Source organism: Pinus tabuliformis, chromosome 9, assembly GCF_031772625.1.
Source record: "Pinus tabuliformis cultivar Carrire ecotype Pingquan chromosome 9, CPIR1, whole genome shotgun sequence".
NCBI lineage: Eukaryota > Viridiplantae > Streptophyta > Pinopsida > Pinales > Pinaceae > Pinus > Pinus tabuliformis.
Genome location: NC_142307.1, coordinates 1,555,320,486 through 1,555,326,442, shown reverse-complemented (window position 1 = coordinate 1,555,326,442; position 5,957 = coordinate 1,555,320,486).

Genomic DNA, 5,957 nt, shown 5'->3' with positions numbered 1-5,957 from the left:
AAGTCTTCCTTTCACGGCAGAGACTGTCGAGCAGAGGCTATTCTAGAGCGTTTACATTCAGATGTGTGTGGATGATTCTCGACAACATCCACAGCCAAACACACATATTATGTTATATTTGTTCATGACTATTCTCATAAATGACAGATATTTTTCATGCAGAAAAAGGATCAAACTTTCACAAAGTTTTGTGAGTTTAAATCATTGGTGGAGAAAGATTTGGGCAAGAAGGATAAATCTCTACAGAGTGATAATGGTGGTGAGTATGTCTCAAACGAGTTTAAGAACTTTTGTGCAGCAGAAGGGATTAAACGAGAGTTGATGGCACCCCATAACCCTCAGTAGAATGGGGTGGCCAAGAGGAAGAATATAAGCATAGTAGGGGCGGAAAGGGTGACGTTGCATGATCAGGACCTAACACTACACTTGTGGGTTGGGGCATGCAACACAACTATTTATTTTTAAAAATGTAGCCCACATCGGATACTTGAGATGAAGACACCAGAGAAGGCTTATTCCAATAAGAGGCTAAATGTTGGTCACTTCAGGCTTTTTGGGTCATCATTATATTGCCATGTGACCAAATATGCATGAAAGGAGCTTGAGCCTACAACAGAGTTGGGGATATTTTTGGGGTACACTGATACACCTCAAAATTATCAGGTGTACTTGCCGACCAACAAGATGATAGTGATTCGCAGGGATGTTAGATTCGATGAGGAGAAGGCCATGTGATTTTCCCTTGAGAGGGAGCTTGAGCTACATGTGGATAAGGAGATTTTATCTCCTAAGGTTGAGGAGCCTCAGATTGATGTGGAGCAGCCACATGCAGAGCAAGGAGTGGAGACATCCACTCAGACAGAGTCTTCCAAAGGGGGAAAAAAGCGCACCAGAGAGGCTGACAGATTGTTGCACAATGCATGAGAGAATGTGGGAGCACCCACTTCTCAACGCAAGCAGAGGAGGTCACTTGAGAGGTACACTGGATACATGGCTCTTATGGGTGAATGTATTGTGACAAAGCCATCTTTCTTTAAGGAAGATGTGTAGTAGTTGGTTTTGGTTGATGCCATGGCAAAGGAGTCCGACTCCATAGTTCGTAACAGTGTTCGGGATGTGGTCCCGATACCGGAGGACAAGTTAGTGGTGAGCTCTTGTTGGCTTTACAAGGTACAACAAGTTGTATATGGTAGTGTGGAGAAGCATAAGGCTGGATTTGTGGCCTGTGGATTTTCACAGTTAGAGGGGATTGACTATGATGAGACCTTTGTTCCTGTTGCAAGGTACTCGGCGATCAGATCTATATTGGAACTATTAGTGCATATGGGTTGGAAGATACATCAAATGGATGTAAAGACAACCTTCCTTAATGGCATGATTGAGGAAGAGGTGTACATAGAGCAACCTAAAGTTTTTGATACCTTTGACCATGAGTTGCATGTGTGTCGACTCAAGAGAGTGTTGTATGGGATGAAAAAAACACCCCATGCTTGGTACACCAGGATATATATTTACTTCACCGAGTTAGGCTTCACGAAGAGTGATGTGGATGTGAACCTTTACAACATAATGGTGGAAGGTAAATTTTTGATCATTACACTTTATGTTAATGATCTCATACTGATAGGTGATGATCATGGGGCTCATCCATTACTTTCTTGGCATGGAGGTATGGTACGGAGATGGGGAGTTGTTTGTGTCTTAGGAAAAGTATTCCAACGAGATACTCAAGAGATTCCACGTGGAGAGTAGCAAACCCATGGAGACTCCTCTAGCAAGGAATTGGAGGAAGGAGGATGCTACTATAGGGAAAGTAATGGAAGTTATTGTTTACTGGCAGCTTGTGGGTTCACTCATGTAATTGGTGAACACACGATCAGATATGTGCTATGCATTTAACCAACTTAGTCAAGCGATGGTTAGGCCTATCAAGATGTATTGGAAGGAAAAAAGCATGTGTTGAGATACCTTAGGGGCACTTCTCAGTATGGATTATGGTACAAACGGATAGAGGGAGTGAAGCTTCGAGGCTTCACCAATGCAGATTAGGTAGGGACTCAATCCAACCGAAAGAGAAGATAAGGAGGGATCTTTAGTATTAGGTCAACGGCAGTTTCTTGGTACAGCAGGAAACAGAGATCGGTTGCACTCAGTTTGGCAAAGGTAGAGTACATGGCTACAAGTCAAGCAGCATGTGAGGCCATCTGGATGAGGAAGATCCTAGTTGGTTTGTTTGGTCAGCATATGGATCCAACTATGATTTACTGCGATAATCAGAGTTGTATCAAACTCTCTGAAAATCTAGTTTTTCATGATCGTTCCAAGCATATTGATATCTGATATCATCATCTCAGATATTTTGTATTGAGGTGGATTATATTGTTAGAGTGTATTCCCACGAAGGAGCAAGATGTTGGCATTTTAACAAAGGCATCGACAAGATGTAAATTCAAGTTTCATAGAGACAAGATCAGGGTAGTTGATAATCCCTTTCTTGTTGAGAGGGAGTGTTGAGAAATGGCAACAAGAAATTCCAGTTTAATTTGTCCTAGAATTAAACTGAGAACTAAAATCGAATTCTATTATCATAGAAACATGTAAATAGTTAATTAAGTTTAATTAACTTAATTAGCTTAGGAATTTCGAGTCGAAGTATTTACGTAGTCATGTATATGTTCTCCCTAAGTTTTAGGGGATTTAAATTGAGTTGCAGATTAGATCACTCAGTTCACTAAGTTAAGTTCAGTTAAATTACTTCCAAACTATTTGAGGAACTGATAGAGAGTTAACAGTCAGTTGGTGCACTAGTGCATCCACAAGTGTCACTCTAGTTAACTAAAGATTCCCTCATGAGAAACTCATGAATGCCAGTTTTGAGAAAGAACCAGTTGAAACTAGAGTGCAGGGACAATGTACTATCAATTGTATTATTTACTGGAGTGTAATATCATGCATGCATCAAAGATTGGTCCTATGATTGGATTGCACAATTTTGGAAGCATGAATTCCCTTTAAATATGGGTTATTCATCCTAGGAATTACGCAAGAGATTAGGGGCTTAGCTATAGAATTTGCTAAGTGTTGGCCAAGAGCTAGCTTGTGAGATGAGAGAGTTGAGCATATTTGTGTGGAATTGTTCTAGTGAGAACAAGGTTTGTATCTTCACTCATATTTCTGATATACACAATACAGATAGCGAGGTTTTGAGCAGTGGCTTTCCCAGATATATCTTGTGTTATGTGTCATTGATTTATCTTCTTCTTGTTAATATTGTTTTCATCGATCTATTGGCTTCTACTGGTTGAAAGTAGAAGTAGATTCTTGTCTTGTGCTTTAGTACATTGCATGAGCTTGTGAATCTACAAGATTTTCTACAGTCAAAGCTAGTTGTCATAGGGTTTGTGGAAATCAAGATTTCACACTCTCTATTGATCTTAAAGAGTAATCACAATTTTGTTTTCGTCCCAAAAGAGGATACTATCCTCGTGAAGAAGTCAGGTCCAAGCATATCAGAGGTGGTTTTGAAGATCTATTGTTAGTAGCGTTTAGTTATTTGGTTTTATTTTGTTCCGGAGGAGGGATGCCTCACTTTGGAATGAATCTTTGTACTATATATATATATATATATATATAAATTCAAGAGAAAGTACAAGTTAGCGATACTATTGTTTTTCTTTGTATACAGTCACATCTCTTTTGGTATCGCCCATATCTTCAGGGGTTGGACCGTTAGCTCCAAACATCATAGAATCAATAAATGTAACTACTGAAAACTTGTAAATATGGGGAAGGAACATGTATCTATTAATCTAAAATGAAATTACAACAAATGTATACCTTCTAGGAAAGGAGATCCTCTCCTCAAGCTTGTAGTATGGTCTCCTCTCCCAAGATATTAGAGCTCTTGCACTATAGTTTGGATACTTGATCTTACCCCCTTTCCTCTTGGTGAGATTATACAAGCTCATTCAATCCTCCAGGAGAATGTATCTAGACACCTAGATGCTTAAGAAGTTAGGAAACTTCTACAGTAATGGTCTCCTAGCCACCTCATACATAAGTGGGTCTAGTTGATCTCCTTGGGAATGGAATACTCTAGAAACCTTTATCACAATTATGAGATTTTTCTCAATTATCTCACTTATGAAATAATTATTATCTCATAATTATAATATTTTGGAAAAATAATTATGATAAATTAATCAATTATGTAATTCCACACTTTTATCATGGGATAAATCTCACGTAGGTAAAAGAAAAGGTGAAAATGGATGAATTTTATCCAAATAACTGATGTAAGTTGATATTGGGTTTCTCTCACTATAATGGAGTGGTAAATAGGGTTATAACAGTACGAATTAGAGATTTTGTTTCTTGCTCCACACACTTGTTCTCCCGCATGTTATCACTCAGGTTGTCCCTGAAGGTTAAGAAAGGGATACGACCGAGGTAACCACAAACCAACTTTGGATTGCAAGTTCTAGCCAACTTGCAATCAGAGAGGGCTCTCTCTTTTAGATTTAACTTTGTTTGAAAGGATTTCAGGCTAGGTCTTGGGCTCAGGGGGTTCTTTGTTTTGTTTTGGTGGGAAAATTGATTCTTCAGGTGGAGAGGCAGTGTATAGTCTAAGTTTCTCGAACCATTGGGCGTGGAGTCAAGGATGAGAAAAGCTGTTATATTTCTTTAAACACAGTGAGGGAAAATGGAGCAGGATAGTTGAGGTCGAAGCAACTTTCAGGTTTCATGGACGGAAGAGATGCCAAGCAATGAGAGGCAGTTAAGAATCTCTCAATTGACTTAACAGAGGAGATGACAGAGCGCTACCCAGGGGCAGTTAAGAATCCCTAGATAATTGGCAAACATAGGTAAATTGGGGTAAATATGAGCGGGGAGGAATTCATATTCATAACCAATTCATTGAGACGAAAACACAGAGAAATAGTAGAAATTGAGAATAGAGAGTGTTTAAACTTATTCTAGGCTATTCTTTCTTCCTGCTATTTAGATAATGGCAAACACATAAACAGAGATAAGAGGCACTTATTGCTTCAGGCCGCAGCGCAGGAATTCCATCTTCAACTCTTCAAAACATTCATCAACAACAGACAGTTCGTTCTACGAGCTTTCAGCGATCTTTGATTATGGAAGAACTCAGGTGTACAATGCAAGTCTCTAATGAAATTCTCAATTAACCAACCCTTAAAACTATACAGAGGGTGGTATATATAGGGCAAAACTTTCTATCTACTACTTTTATTACATCTTGACCTAATCAGGTCATAAAACATAATTTATTGACCTAACTCTATCTGGAATTAAATGCAAAAAATCTCTTGAGCGACGCTGAGGGTCGCCGTATCAGAAATAAGTGAATGATGTGGTCCTTGGTGGCTTGCTGTAGTGTCTTCTGAAATAAATATGCATGGGTTCCTGTTCCTCGATGTCTGCCTGCATTTAAGTTTAAGCTGTGATTTGAGTGCAGGAATGGGCTTTAGCTGCTTGATTTGACTTCCTGAGGGGCTCATTAATTTTTAGCTGCTTCGAGCCACTAAAATATCTTTGGCTGATACTCTTTGGAGTTTTTCCTTCTCTGATACTCTTTGACAGAATCTGGACTGCTGATCTGATGTACTGCGGGTCTAATCACCAGTAAATGGCCGCTGTTCGGCCTCTGCACCTCTGAAATTTCTTTCTGATCCTTCCGGCATGCTCTGTGAAGAAAACGGATCATTTCTGCGCCTTTTCGGGCTTTCTGGGGTTGCATGGAGCGAAGATTCCTTAAATATTCCCTGAAGATTCCCCATTTTGGCCCAAAAAATCATGCGATGAGCGATTTGCGCTAGGCGCAAATGGCGCAAATCGCTCATTAAAAACTGCCTCAGAATTCGATTCCGGGGCTCCGAAGTGCGACTTTCGCGCCTCTGCGCCCAAAAAATGTGCTGATGACGTCAGCATTG